Below are 15637 nucleotides of genomic sequence, written 5' to 3'. Positions count from 1 at the left end.
CTAAGCCAGTGAAATTTCATAGAGGATTGAAAAAAGCATTACCAGTGGCTTGATTATTATTTTTATTGTATGTGACTCACCACAAAATTGGCCTGAGTTAGATATGATCCTGTTCCACCAAGAAACCCTAATGTAACCTACTGGTAAGTCCATGGCATAAGGACACTGATAATGTTCTTAAACAGAGTCTACAATCAAATCTGTAGTCATTGTAATAACGCCACCAAGTTTTAAGACCATCAGATAAAAAATTCCACATGTCAATATGATGGTTTATCGGTCTTTCTGGTATTGAAATTGTAACTAGTTGGGCGTACACTGATCACTGAAATAAAAAAGGGCATACCTGCAAAAGATGAGTGTAGCTATCCCCAGTGTTGCTGGTTTGGGATTCTCCTGCAAACAAAAGAACAATTGTTGTGATAACAATAAATTGATAATTTGATTTCATATCATTATGCATATTTCCATTGAAAACAATTCATCTTCCTTCTTGACGTCAACACCACATTGTGAAGATTACTCATGGAAGTCCTTATTCCTTTGAGATCTAAAGATATCTCACTCTTAGGTTGTCTACTTAGGCTGCAACACAATACCACCAAATACTACTAGTTAATTTTGATCATGTTGATGTCAATAATATCATACTTCATCGAAGAACAAGAGTTATTTAGTGATCATTAGACTATTATAAAATATCAAAGTCACTACATTCATGAAACTACTTAGAAAAAAAACTAGAAAGACATTTGCATTACAGGCAAAAACTAGAATTAGCTAGCCTCAAGCACTTCCTGAATATCCCCAAACTGGCAACACTCTTGAATAGACATTTAACACAGACCCCTCCAGAAACATGAACCAGATAGCATTTCATTTTTTGAAAAGATATGCTTTTTACAGTTTGACTTCAAACCAAAACGTCCAATGCCTCTAGAGAATGTAATCAGAAGGTTACAGCTTCTGCAATCTGATATCAACAACTGACAACACCTTGTGCAGTAAAAATTCATACCACAAAGTCACATGTAACTAGCTATCTTAGGATGTAGGATGAGTATTGTATACTTAATAGTTAACACATAATCATATAATAATAACTTTCATAAATAATTCTTTCAACGTTATGTTCAACTATTTATATACATAATATAGAGTTTTTCCACTATATGAAAAGACTTCAAACAGGTCATGTTCTTACATGTACTAACCATCTTACAACATGTTGGTCTATATCCTCCACTTCACTGTGTAATGTCAGTGGTATGTGGTAAGACTTTCATTACATGTACCTGTAGGGCATTGAGGAACTACTTCCCGTGTGATACAGCTTGTCATTACATGTACCTGTAGGGCATTGAGGAACTACTTTTCCCCTGTGATACAGCTTGTCATTACATGTACCTGTAGGGCATTGAGGAATTAGTTCCCCTGTGATACAGCTGGTCATTACATGTACCTGTAGGGCATTGAGGAACTACTTCCCATGTGATACAGCTTGTCATTACATGTACCTGTAGGGCATTGAGGAACTACTTCCCCTGTGATACAGCTTGTCATTACATGTACCTGTAGGGCATTGAGGAACTACTTTCCCCTGTGATACAGCTTGTCATTACTTGTACCTGTAGGGCATTGAGGAACTACTTTCCCCTGTGATACAGCTTGTCATTACATGTACCTGTAGGGCATTGAGGAACTACTTCCCATGTGATACAGCTTGTCATTACATGTACCTGTAGGGCATTGAGGAACTACTTTCCCCTGTGATACAGCTTGACATAACATGTACCTGTAGGGCATTGAGGAACTACTTTCCCCTGTGATACAGCTAGTCATTACATGTACCTGTAGGGCATTAAGGAACTACTTTCCCCTGTGATACAGCTTGTCATTACATGTACCTGTAGGGCATTGAGGAACTACTTCCCCTGTGATACAGCTTGTCATTACATGTCACACCAGAGGTATGAAATGTTGGCAAAATGCTACGAGATGCCAAATAGCAAACAAATCTTGCCACAGCACATTTAGTTCACCTGGATATATATATAGTCAACAAAGACAGACTCTTAAAACAAGTTGCTGTCAGTATTGATAGTCAAAAACTTAAAGCATGAATACTGTGGACTAAAAACGAACACTTAGATTCTAAATCTAATTTGATTTGAACAAAATGTGATCATAAAAAGAAACATTCATGCCAAAAATGAACTACCTCAGCCAAATATAGGCCCTTTAGATACAGTCAAGTCTTGTTAATCCAACATCTTGGTTGCACATGATTGTGTCGGATTAACGAGTATGTCAGATTAACGAAATTAAGTGATTTGTGATCGAAAATCGGAAGTCTAGGGATTGTGGTTCTTCAGCATCAACATTGTCGAGGTGTAATTTCATTTGCTGTTTCTTATAATAAAGCTTGAAATTCTTTATGATCCCGGCATCTAGTGGCTGAATGTGCGATGTGGTGTTTGGTGGCAAAAAGTGACATTTCACATTAGTTATGTCGACAGTAGCATGGGATGGGGCGTTGTCCAACAGCAATACCACATGGCGTTGCTCCAATCGCATTTGCCGATCCAAGATAAGTAACCAGGCTTTGAATATTAATGAAGTCATCCATGTTTTCTTGTTTACATACCAGTCGACCATGGTGAGTCGACCATGTTTTATATACCTGTTCGTATTTCATGCACATTTATCTGGCTTCAATTTGTAAACTACATTTGTATAGCTTTGTACATACAGGTTTGAATAGCTTTTCCTGTTAATTGTTAAGTTAATCTCTGCAGCCAGTGAGTGTCAAAACACCGGGTTGTGTACTCGCTGTCAGATGACCACGGAGTACGCTGACCACTGTGTCGGATTGACGAGACTAATTAATGAGCGATTTCGGTAATTCGTTGCAAATTAGGTGTGTCGGAGTCGGAGTGGGAGAATGTTGGATTAACGGGGCTAAATAGCACTGAACTTAAAACGTAATAAAATGGAACATATGTTCTGAAATAAAACAAACACCATATTTCATTATATTCTGAACAAAAAGGGATGAATAATGGCCACACATAGTTTTTCAATATGCCTTGCACTTGAGGTTTGTTTCTTTGTATGTTTCTTGTTTAACTCATCACTCAGCAATATTTCAGCTTCATGACAGTGGTCTGTAAATAATCAAGTCTGAACAGACAATCCAGTGAATGACATCGTGAACATCGATATACACAACTGGGATACGATGACATGTAACAACCAAGTCAGCAAGCCTGACCACCTGATGCCTCTTACGACAAGCATAATCACCTCTAAGTTACAGCAAGCATAGATTGCTGAAGACCTATTCTAAACCCAGTCTTCCGGGTCTCCTGGTAGAGAGTTTCTCCTTAGCTAGATCTGAGGTCCTACATGTACAGTGACAGTTTACAGAAGAGATAGCTTGTAAGATATCACGGGGACATCGTGAACATAAAACAGAGAAACATACATGCATACAGGATATTTAAAAAGTTCTATTTTTTTCAGTTGTGTGAGTTTCAAGAAGGAAATAGGCGTCAGTCGTTTTCAACTCATGAACTCTCAAGATTTGTTTTACTTTTTAGAAGATACATGGTACAAATTAACTTATTCACGTAGAACAAAATCAGTATCACTACAAATATTTAATTAACTAGCTTCGAGTTGATGGCTTTTTACTTGTCCTTGTGATTTTCCACTAGCCCCTCGATAGCATAATTATCGCACGCTGCAGGCTGAAAATATATCATAAAATTGAATGTCACTGTGCAACACTTTGACAAGTCGTGTAAATTAAATTGATCATGGTTCTTTTCTAAGGTTAAATAGTAAACTCTTATCATCCTAACTTTGTTTACAAATTATTTCGGACATACTGTAACTTGTGGGGTGATTTTGAAATGAATGAAAAGAACATCTCAAAATGAGCAAGCCCATATATATATGATCGCCAGGTTACGACGCGCTACCATGGGAGTGCTTATTGGAATATAATTTTGGTGGGAAAAAAAAACAGAATTGAGAGATCGTAAATTTCATGGTCTGGCGAACACAGAAAACGACCGCTCTCAGTATTTTACCCCTTTAGATATATATATATGTCTCTCACAAATAATGCTACCTGCATGCTTGCACGTATTAACTTACATATCTATGTATTTGTGATAACACATCAACAATGAGTAAAAATAATAGTCGACGCCCATTGTTCCAAACAGGAAGTACCAGTAATCAGTAGGTAAAGTTGACAAATAAATTAGAAACACTCACTCTGTGTTTGTGATTTTCAAATATTACAGGTCATGACAGGTCACCAGTTTAACAATCGATATAATTACAGCTTGTGAATAAAAATACTACAACCATCTACCCGAGATTAATTCATAAATACAAATATCCCCAAAAGTACATCTAGTTTTTAATTAATCATTTTCTTCAGAAGTAACATAGCTTCGCATAATAGCACTGCCACAGGCTAATTTGCATATCATGTGACCGCACTTTTCTCTCGCTTTTAAACAAACACTGAAATCAGAACAGACAGACGCTTTACATATTGTTTTGAGTAATTATTTGCAACTAAAACTATGACTGAGGTGCACGACAATATATATTTATACATCAAAGTGACCGTATCGCTACCTCTCCGTATGGCTTCCATGACAGCACATGATATAAACAAATGAAAACAACGCAAATGGAAGTGGTTTGAGTTTTGAAATATTACCTCACTGAAAGTTAACCTTGACAAATGTTTATCTTGAGGTATAGACTTGTAAAAATGAACCAGAAGAAAATAAGATCATTGTTGAATTGATAAATATGACTTGGTGCGGAAGCGGTATGTGGTAAAGCGGGTTCCATGGAACAGGCTGAATGGAACTTGTAAGTATCGTTGGGACATGATTTCACTGAAATTATTGTGTAAATATTCTTGAAATAAGTTTTGAAAAGAATTAATGAATTAGATTACAAACAAGGTCCAGATATACAATGAGCACTTAAAAAGTGTAAGAAAGGGGTTAACTTTCGTAATTCAATGCGGATTTGTTGATATTCGATTTCCGATGACGTATAGAGACAGTTATATTTATATATACGACCGTCTGAAATGATATTAAAGAAAAAGTCTGTGCGTATTATATACGAGAGATATATTTTTCAAGAATTTAACTGCCCATAATTAAGGGTGCGCATAACACACGGGTGTGTATTATACACGAATAAGTAAGTTTTGTGTACACTGATCAATCGGAAGGGGCGCTTATTGGGATTGCCAAAATATTTGCAAATCATCATAGGCGCTTATTACGTCGAATTACGTATGCAACATTCCCTGAGAGTAAAATAGGTGTTGCAACCTTGCAATCATCGAAACGCTTTTACACAGATATATTTTGGTTACTCTTCTTTTTCCTCTGGCATCATCCATTCAAATTTTACAATATTTTCAATGCCTGCTAAACAGCTTCTGATTGTATTTGTATTGTATTTAACCTAGAAATTGTAATGACAGACAGACAGACAGACAGAAACGCGAACCAAAGAAATATATAGAGAAGTATGTACATTAAGAACAGATGTTTCCAATGTGAACCACTTAATGACAACACTAACAAGGTGAGGTGAGGTGAAATGGGGTTTAACGTCGCGTCCAAGATTATTGCACTTATATAGCGACGTGCATGCACGTGTATGTGTGTGTGTGTGTGTGTGTGTGGCTGCTTGTACTAGTCCAGACTAATGCCGATTTATAGTGCTAGCACACTGAGATACCATGCCGCAGTTTAACATGAATACCCCACTCAGACATAGTATACTGACTCCGAGCCGACCAGTCCTTGTTTTAGCCCCTTAATGCCGAGCGCCAGACAGGGTAACAACAAGTACCATCTTTTAACGTCTTTTGGTATGACGCGGCTAGGGATCGAACCCCGGACCTTCCGCTCTCCGGGCGGACGCTCTACCATTAGACCACGGAGGCGGTCCAACACTAACAAGAGTCATCAGAAAGATGATATATCTCCCCGGCAGCTGTCTGTAAAGTAACCACAAGTAAATGTGAAATTCTGTATGTAATTAGTCAAGAGTTGAATGTTCTTGAAGAAGCATACATTGTTTACCCACAAAAGATCCACCATGGTCGCATCCATAGGAAATGGAAAGTAAAACAAGTGTGTTTCTGTGGGTTTTTTTATGCAAACAAATGACAAATAACAAAAAACAATAACTAAACAAGCGTATAGTAAACAAAGTCATCTATATCCCCCTACCATTTTAACACATTATGGTCCCAAACCAGGTAACTGACCCAACATTTCTCTTAGCCCATGTCAAAATAGCTGCAATGGAAATTCTAAAATAAACATTTCTAAAACTCCTGAATATCAAATGGCACCAGTTCAGTATGTGCTTTATATATAGACATGCAATGTTTGGCAAGGAAATATTTAACAGTTTATTTGTTGTACTCCATAAGTGAACACACCCTATATTAAAACTTAAATCCAACTTGTTGCCATGGAAATGTAAAAAATAAACATTTATAAAATTTCTTAATAGCAAAAGGCACCAGTTCAGTATGTGCTGGGTAGACATGCAAAGTTTTGTAAGAAAGTATTTAACAGTTTTTGAGTTATGCTCCGGAAACAAACACCACGCTTATAGAACCTAAGTCCAACTTGTAAAAAAAAATAAAAAATTAAATTCTTAATAGCAAAAGGCACCAGTTAAGCATGAGTCAGATAGACATGCAAAGTTTTGTAAGAAAGTTTTGAATGGGTTTTGAGTTCTGCTCCGGAAACGAACTCACAAAGTTAGCCTATGTCCAGCATGCTTTCAAGAAAATTGGAAAATAAAATAATTGGACAAATTTCAAAATAGCAAAAGGCACAACTTCACCACTTAAGTGATATAAATGCAAAGATTGATTAAGAAATATTTAACGGTTTTCGAGTTCTGCTCTGGAAACGATTCAAACAGACAGACGGACTGACGGACGGACGGACATGCCCATAACTATATCCCCCCGCATTATATGTTGGGGGGGATAACAATCAGTGTTACCACAGAATGTCTTTATTCTTATCACGATATGCTGCACGATTTCGAAACTTTACATGCTAATCCTGCATGAGACAGAACGTGCATCTGGAGTCAAGGATCTATGACGTCATGAGATGCGTCGGTGCATGCAACACAACAGTATGTTCATTCTAATAACTCTTGAATATGAGTAAGTCTTCATATATAACCAACATGTATGGTACTCGCATTTCTTTTTTCAGGGAGTACATATATGCAATATCAATGCATACATTCCTGAATGATCGATGATGTCATTGGGAAACCCTCAGCTTATTTTCCCTCAGTCACAAAAGAGATCACTGTCTTAGCTAAGATTTGTGTAGTAAGAAAGATATTCATAATGTGTAAAGAGTTTCAAGACTGCTTCAAGAATACCTGTACCAAAGTTCTACGCTTATGGCTATTATTATTTTAATGATATTTATTGTAAAATCTGCAACTTAAATAACACGATATTAGAAGAAAAAGAAGAAGAAGAAGAAATAGGGACACATAATCGACACATTAGCCGGGACACTGTGATCCGACGTCTCCGTTCCAACAACCTCAGATGTTGCCGACCAGCACGTCGTCCTGCTCTCCAACCACAGCATTGACAAGCACGACTTCAGTGGGCACAGGGTCATTGCAATTGGCGTCATCGTGAGTGGAGGAGTGTCATCTTCTCTGATGAAAGTCGCTTTTGTGTCTTCCATGCAGACGGAAGAGTCAGAATTTGGCGGCGTCGAGGTGATCGTTTTGCTGACAGAAACGTTGTGGAAAGGAATCCATGGGCTGGACCTAGCGTCATGATATGGGCAGGGATTGGACTTAATGCAAGACTTGTACCCATGTGCTTTCTGAATGTTGGTCAAGGTTGGGGACAAGGCGTCACTGCTCAGCAGTATATCGACCAAGTGATCAGACCCCATGTTGTTCCATTTTTTGCACAACATCAACAACACATTTGCCAGAGCTACCATAGCCTTTCTGCAACAACACAACATCCGTGTTCTACCGTGACCAGCCCTCAGCCATGATCTGAACCCCATCAAACACTTGTGGGATGAGGTTCAAAGGCGTCTGCACAATGTGCGCCCAGTCCCTACAACTGCCGATGAACTACGCACAGCTGCCCTGGGTGTGTGCAGGAGGATCCTTAGGGCCTTCACAAATTGTCTGGTCCACTCAATGTACAGGAGATGTGTGACAGTGATCAATGCTAATGGTGGTCACAGGTATTGACTGACATTTTGGGTATTGACCCGAAACTTTGTAAGCCCTTAACATTTGAAAAAAACAATTATGTCATCTGCCTTTTAATCCATCAAACTGTCTTCAGTCAAATTTTTGTCAATCTTGCCCTATTAGTATTTCTTGTCTTTACTGTTGAAAATAAATAACATGTATACTGCATACTCGACTTGCGTTTCTTTTGCGTGTGAGTATATTTCTCTGGTTCGAGTACAGACTTATATGTAGAATAATGGTTTAGAAATGATGAAGAAATACTTTTAGCATGCCAATTCTGAATCTCTATGTCTTTACATCTTTGCTTAAAACATTGTATAAAATTTGATATGCTGCCACACTGCTGTGCAATCCAAACATACATAAAGCCGGTTTCTAATAGCAGCAAACGAACATGCGTTACCCAATTGTGGCTGCCGTTTTCATCCTGTGATTTCAACATGCCATAACATGCTTTTGGGTATCGATAACTATCCATATACAACAGCCTGCACCAATACTTTATACAACGACTAAAATAATTAACACATAAGTAGGTTCTACCTACTTCGCCTAGTACAGCATTGGTTGATACTTTTTTATTAACACATAAATATCCTTTAAAGTAAACTCTGAATTTTTTCAATATTTGCACGAGAAGTGCAACACCAAATTTCCGAACCATATAACAATATGGAAGCTATTTTACTGTCAAATATTGTAGATGCTACTATTTAGAGAAATGTTTGGATAATCCTTTAATAAGGTAATAATAGGAAACGAGGCCTTTCTGGCTAATGTTTCACACGCTTTTGACCAAATTAATCTGGATGTGAAGACAATACCTAGATATTTATAGTGGGATACTACTTTCATATGTTTACCATCATAAGTCCATTTTTCTGTATTTCTTATTTGCCATTTCTGAAAACAACAATACATGACTTCTCCAGTTTAACTTCTAGGCCCCATTTGTTACAATAACGTTCTTACACGTCAAGTTTTCTTTGTAGGCCTATTACAGTGTCATCAATCAATGTTACCTCACCTGCAAACAATAGCAGTATGATATCGTTTAGTCCATCTCTAACAAAAACACCTCTCAATCCACATTTCTTCATTTCATCTCCAAGCTCATTTATAAAATATATAAATAAAACAGGACTCAACATACATCCCTGGCGTACTCCACATGATGTTGTAAATATTTCAGTCTTCGAATGTCCAATTCTAACACAAGCTGAGACCTTGTCAAACATATCTTTTAGAATTCTAAACATTTTCCCATGTCCACCTTTCATGAGAAGTACATACAATAGCTTATTTCTGTCAACAAAGTCAGATGCTTTACGAAAATCTATGAAAGCTGAATAGAATCTGGGTTTTGGTTTTCTCAAATATTTGGATCATAAACATCCCCTTTTTATACAATGGGATAATCATGCCGACATTCCAACTATCAGGAAAAACACCGCTATCCAATAAAGCATTGAATAATATTTCTAAATATGGTAAAATTTAATTAGCGTGTTTAAAAAATTCGGGTGGTAAACCATCAATACCCGGGGATTTGCCCATTTTAAGTGACTTGATTGATTTCTCAATCTCCTTCTCTGGTAATACGTTCCGACAGATTATCCATACTGTTACAATAAGTACATTCATCATCGTGATGTGTCATATAATCATTGACAGTTGCATCAAACCCATCACTGCTGTTACCATGAGCTGGGTTTTGTAAATCCTTAAAATAAATAAACCACTTCTCTGCCGAGATAATGGTAATGCTTTTATTTTAAACCAGAACTTCTTACTATCGCCATCTACAACGAATTTCGTCCGTGATCGTATTGTTGAAATGTTGGCACTTCTCTTTGCACAAAAAGCAGAAGTGTCCCTTAGACTGAATATACCTAGTCAAGGTATCATTTGTTCGACATCTCCGAAATGTGTTTAGATGACGATATTTGGTTCTTTTTGTAACCTCAAATTCATTGATCAAACCATTTAGGTTGAACACATTTTAAACCCTGTCGAATGTCACAGGTAACTTTAAGATGATTCCCCATATGTTGCAAGAGCTCCACTACCTTCTCAGTGGCAGCATTAACATTGAAATGTTATAGCAAAAAATCATTCACAGTGTTACTCGAAATTTCAGGTATTTCAGCTTCATTGAATTGTCTACATCCTAAATCTGCATCGTCACATTTTACAATGCCATCGTTTGGGACATTAACAACACTTGAATTTAATTTAACTTGTAAAATACCAGACACTGGAAGATGGTCTGAGTCCGATCTGGAATGGGCAACGATATCTATAACAGATTGAAAACAGTAAGTAGTTGCCAGTATATAGTCAACTAGGCTTGATCCGTTACTTGTAATACACGTGACTGAACCAAATTCATCACCTTTTCTCCTACCATTTACAATGTGCATTCCCCACAACTTGCATGCTTCCAATAGAGCTAACCCATACTTATCCACTACAAGGTCTTGCGTTGATCTTGTCTCGTTAAAGTCATCAGCTAAATACAAATCTGTTAGTGGTAGGTAATTAAAGTCATGATCATCTTCAATTCAAAATTTGTCATTCGACCTAACTCTGGCATTAACATCCCACTAATAATAGGATAGGTGTATCACTACCATAGCGTGATTTAATAGCTGATATTTTTTAGTCTAACTCTTCAATACCATCAATCTCAGGGTCTTCGTATAACAGGGATTTTTCAGGAATTATGTATAGAAACCCAATGATGAAATTTTCCTTAACTTTAAAAAATATACTATTTTGCCATTCTTGAAATAGTCTCTCAAACAAGTGTTCAAACGTCGTGCATATATAAACAGCAACACCACCTGAAAACTGACCAAACTGCCGTTTTCTCTTTCCTGTGGCTACATAACATAAATAATCAGGATATAAGTTTACTAACTTACTTGAGTCACTCTGCATAGTTTCGACATAACCGAAAATATTGAATTGTTCACAAAATGTCATGAAGGTGTTGTCTTGCAGATGGGAGTGTATTCCTTAAATGTTCCACACACACACATTAAGATTGAGCAGTGTAGATGGTGTTGTGTCCCGTACAAGTAGGTATGTATCGGTCCTCTTATCTGGGCCATGGCTGTCTTCCTAGGCTGTAACAGACTCCCCATGAGTACCCCACGCCGCCGCTCCTCCTGGGCCCATGAGGCGTCCCTCCATGTGCCCCACGATTACGACTCGGTGACCCCCGGCTGGTGGAAGTGAGTCGATTACTGCTCTTTCTGAGGTTATCATTTTCAATGATATAGACTTTGCCATTTATCACTAGCTTGTCATAGGAGAGGTAAGCAGTCTTGTCATTTTTACGTGCATCCACCATATAAGGGATAAGCCCCGCTCTTATCTTTCAGACCCTCTCCGTTTCAATCATTCGCTACATGTAACATCTCGTTTCCTTTAAGTTTCTCTCTGGCAAGTTCAGTGACGCTTTCGTGTCCTTTTAGGACAGGAACTTCACAATTATGGGCTTCTGTCTTTCTTGACTTCTTAGACGATGAGCTCACTCGATATCGATAGTGTCAGCATTGACCATACCAAGGTTATTGTGTAGAAAATCCCTCACGAGTTTCTCAGTCTCCGCCCACTTTTCTCCAATCACGCTGTTTATGCCATGAATAATAAGATTGTTCCTCCTGCTCTGGGCCTCTTCTTTATCATCAAGATTTTTTAGTTTAGGTATTCTTTCTTTAAGTTCGACGTTTTCCAAACTCAACTTTGAAAATTCATCTTTAATTTCATTTCTGACTGTATCAAACTTTCTATTAAGTTTACCAAACTTAAGTTTCAAAACATCAGAACTGTCATCTTCGTATTGGTCAGAATCGCTGTTGTTTGAATCAACGTCACTCGTGAACGCTAGAGTAGACTGTCTAGTTGCCTTACTCCGAGCACTACTACCGCCACTGCCCCGACACCCCGGGCCTGGGTTCAACTCCACGTCAGAACATATTTGTAAGAGTCGTGGTTATGTACAGGATGTAAATACAGGCATAAACGTTGTTAATTTCACCAACAACACATGACGTCTTGCACATTGTCTTGTCAAACTGACTGGTGTACATTTGACCAAGATAAGACATCCAACATCCACTCACATGTAAAAACAAATTCAACATCAGCAATATCTTCAAATGTCTTGCCAAATATGATCCCGATAATTTTAGTTCTTTCAATAATCGGCGAGGATTGCGTCGACATGGTGTAAAAAAACACCCGATACGGCCTCGCCAACATTGAAGTGAGTCTCCCATATTGCACGTGAAATCAGTGATTGTCACAGGTTACTGGCGCGTGACAGCGATTGTCAAGCAATTGCCTTCTGATGATATGAGACTATTTCTTCTCAAAACGACATTAAATTGTAATTGATCTAAACATTTTCGTCACAACTGTACTCACATACGTTTTGTGTATCTTTCACCGTGTTTTCGTTGTTATTGTTGATGTGTTTTAGTCCATTTTGAACTCTTTTCATCTGCCCGACGTGAACACGTCCGATCACACCTGACGCATGCGCACCTCTCATATATTATTCCTGGTAAAATAATAGTTTCAATTTCTTCCAATCACTGCATGAAAATTCTTATGTCATATTAATTTGTATATTTTAACTGAATCACCTGGTACATCTTGGAGAAAATAAGCTGATTGCTATTTCCAGCATAGTTTACATGACAAATTCACCCAATAATGTTAGTCCCTGCATTTAAAATAATGCCAAGCATAACAGGAAGTACAACTGTAATGGTAAATCACCATGTCTAGTGATGTTTAATCGCAAATTTCACATTATCATTGTCCAAGTTTGTTATCTTGTCTTCGTTCACCTGAATGATCTGATGTTGTCTTTTACTGGGCATAAAACATGCAATATCAATTAACAACATGATTAACAAAGCGAGGCTATAGCAGTGTTTATCATGTTCAGAATGCTTTTTTCACATCTTAAAAAGTCCACAAAGAAATCAAAACATAAATGTGTGACGTGAAACATTTCTTTCTTTCTGAACTTTTTGCATATTTGGTCAAAGTTACTTCTCTGATATTTAGCTCATTAATTGACGTCTATGATCTATATTGATACCTGGCAAATTTGTTGTTCATAAAAACACATTTCCAGTATTTAATTGAAAATAAATGTCATGGTCATGGTCATGGTTGAAACCACAGCCATTGGCAACGAATAATAATAATAGTCATAACACATGGAAACCATTACTTTTACAGATACTTGACAAGCTCAACATACTCAATCTGTTTATCTTCAAACACAATGGCATCTCTGTAATAGATTCAATCCCAAGATAATATAAAGATTTACAGTGTCAGGAAATCTCTAGTGCCCTACACAAATGAAAAAGAACACAATAACGTTCTTCTTCATCTCAAAATAAAGTGTATTACATCCACTAAATTGTTTAATCAATTCGCACAAATTCTGCCAATGTTGAATTGCAAAGGAAAGCTTCATTCAGTATTCATTTTTTCCATAGGGATTCCATGAGTCCATCACTCTACCAGCAGATGGTGTGTGCAGCTATTTTGAGAAGGCTGGCTGACCTGTTCAAAGAAAAAGATACACAGGCCATCTCAAAACATCTTAACTTTTGGCTTGACTTCCTTTTTTCCTAAACGCTGAATATTCCATTGGAAAGTCATACAAAGTCAGAACTTCTTAACGATTTTTGTATATTCGCTCCGTTCCCTAAATTTTCAAAGCTCTGTCAGGACATCAACATATAAGGAGTGCACAGGGTAAATAACGGGTGCACAGGGCGAGGAAAGAGTGCACAAGGTAGAGCAGTGCACAAGGCAAGGTAAATAATGGGTGCACAGGGCGAGGAAAGGGTGCACAGGGTAGAGCAGTGCACAGGGTAAATAACAGGTGCACAGGGTAGAGCAGTGCACAGGGTAAATAACCGGTGCACAGGGCGATGAAAGGGTGCACAGGGTAGAGCAGTGCACAGGGTAAATAACGGGTGCACAGGGCGAGGAAAGGGTGCACAGGGTAAATATTGGGTGCACAGGGTGAGGAAAGGGTGTACTTGGCAAGAGAGGAAGCACAGGGTGAAGAGAGTGGAAGCACAGGGTCAAGAGAGTGAAAGCACAGGGTGAAGAGAGTGGAAGCACAGGGTCAAGAGAATGAAAGCACAGGGTGAAATGAGTAGTAACACAGGGTGAAGAGAGTGGAAGCACAGGGTGAAGCGAGTGGAAGCACAGGGTGAAGAGAGTGGAAGCACAAGGTGAAGAGGGAAAACTTCAACATGTTCAATCGGGTGTTGCTCATTCAATTTTTCTGAAAGAAACTCACATGTTTAGCATAGTTTTGTAAATAGTGTTTGCATTTGTATTTTCTGCCAAAATTTGTCAATGTCGCCATCGTGGACATCAACAAAACCTTTCTGCTAGTTCAGGAACATCAGGGATGTCATTCGGGCCATCCAAGAAAACATTTTCTATCAAATCATCAAAAAATGATTGATGTAGACCAAATGTTGGAAGTTATGGTTTCAGGAATCACACGTAGTCTACATGTTGTTGCTCACCAATGTCAGTTTTCACCACAAAGACGTTTAAACTGTTCAATGGCTGTATTATCTTCACTTCTCTTCCAATGAACTTTCCATCGATTGTCAAAGGTCGTTCACTTTTAACAGGGACAACAATGTCGCCATTGTTTTTCACATGCAGGTATAGTAGACAATTTTTTCAATCAAATTTAATGTACTCATAAATCTTAAAGAACAATTGGATAACAATGGATCCTTGAGCTGGGAAGGGGATGACATTGGGATGCTAGAGTTGAGAAAGGGATGACAATGGGATGCTGGAGCTAAGCAGGAGATGACAATAGATCCTGGAGATGGGAAGGGGATGACGGTGTTTGTTGTTTTGTTTCGTGTGTCTCTCGCTCCCAAAACCCATGTGATAATGTGTATCCAATATTCGCTGGGTTCTGGTGCAAGCCAGATTTCAGCGGGAACGCGGGAAACTGAGAGGTATCCGATGACGTTTCTCTTCCATGTCGTGTCCGTAATGGCATCGCTGATTGGTTTCCAAAACGGAAATAGACATGAAAGCCAATAGCAGACCATGTAAACAGTATTTTGTCAATGTCAAGGACTAAAGTCCAAATGGCATCCCCGAAACTTTGTCAAAAGAAAAATAGGTTTCAAGAAAGTTTGCTTGAAGAGCCAAAATACTCTTTCAACACCGTAGGCCGGTAGACCACCCATGTCGTAGTCACGTCAAAATAAAGGGTAGA

The 15637-nt window shown here is 38.1% G+C and overlaps 1 protein-coding gene across 3 annotated transcripts in view; it reads right to left on the bottom strand.

Moving 5' to 3' along the window:
• The window catches only part of LOC139473397 (fibroblast growth factor receptor 1-like), a 122117-nt gene that overhangs the window by 85760 nt on the left and 20720 nt on the right, over positions 1–15637 (bottom strand). For all 3 annotated transcript variants that reach the window (XM_071255965.1, XM_071255963.1, XM_071255964.1), the window contains exon 2: positions 347–396. The gene's annotated coding sequence lies outside the window, so the exon portion shown is untranslated. The remainder of the gene's footprint in view (positions 1–346; positions 397–15637) is intronic.

The sequence above is a fragment of the Haliotis cracherodii genome, unplaced genomic scaffold (genome assembly GCF_022045235.1).
Source record: "Haliotis cracherodii isolate W230 unplaced genomic scaffold, xgHalCrac1.p SCAF_28, whole genome shotgun sequence".
Classification (NCBI taxonomy): Eukaryota; Metazoa; Mollusca; class Gastropoda; order Lepetellida; family Haliotidae; genus Haliotis; species Haliotis cracherodii.
The sequence above is the reverse complement of the archived record's forward strand: the minus strand, read 5'-3'. Positions and strand labels throughout refer to the sequence as shown.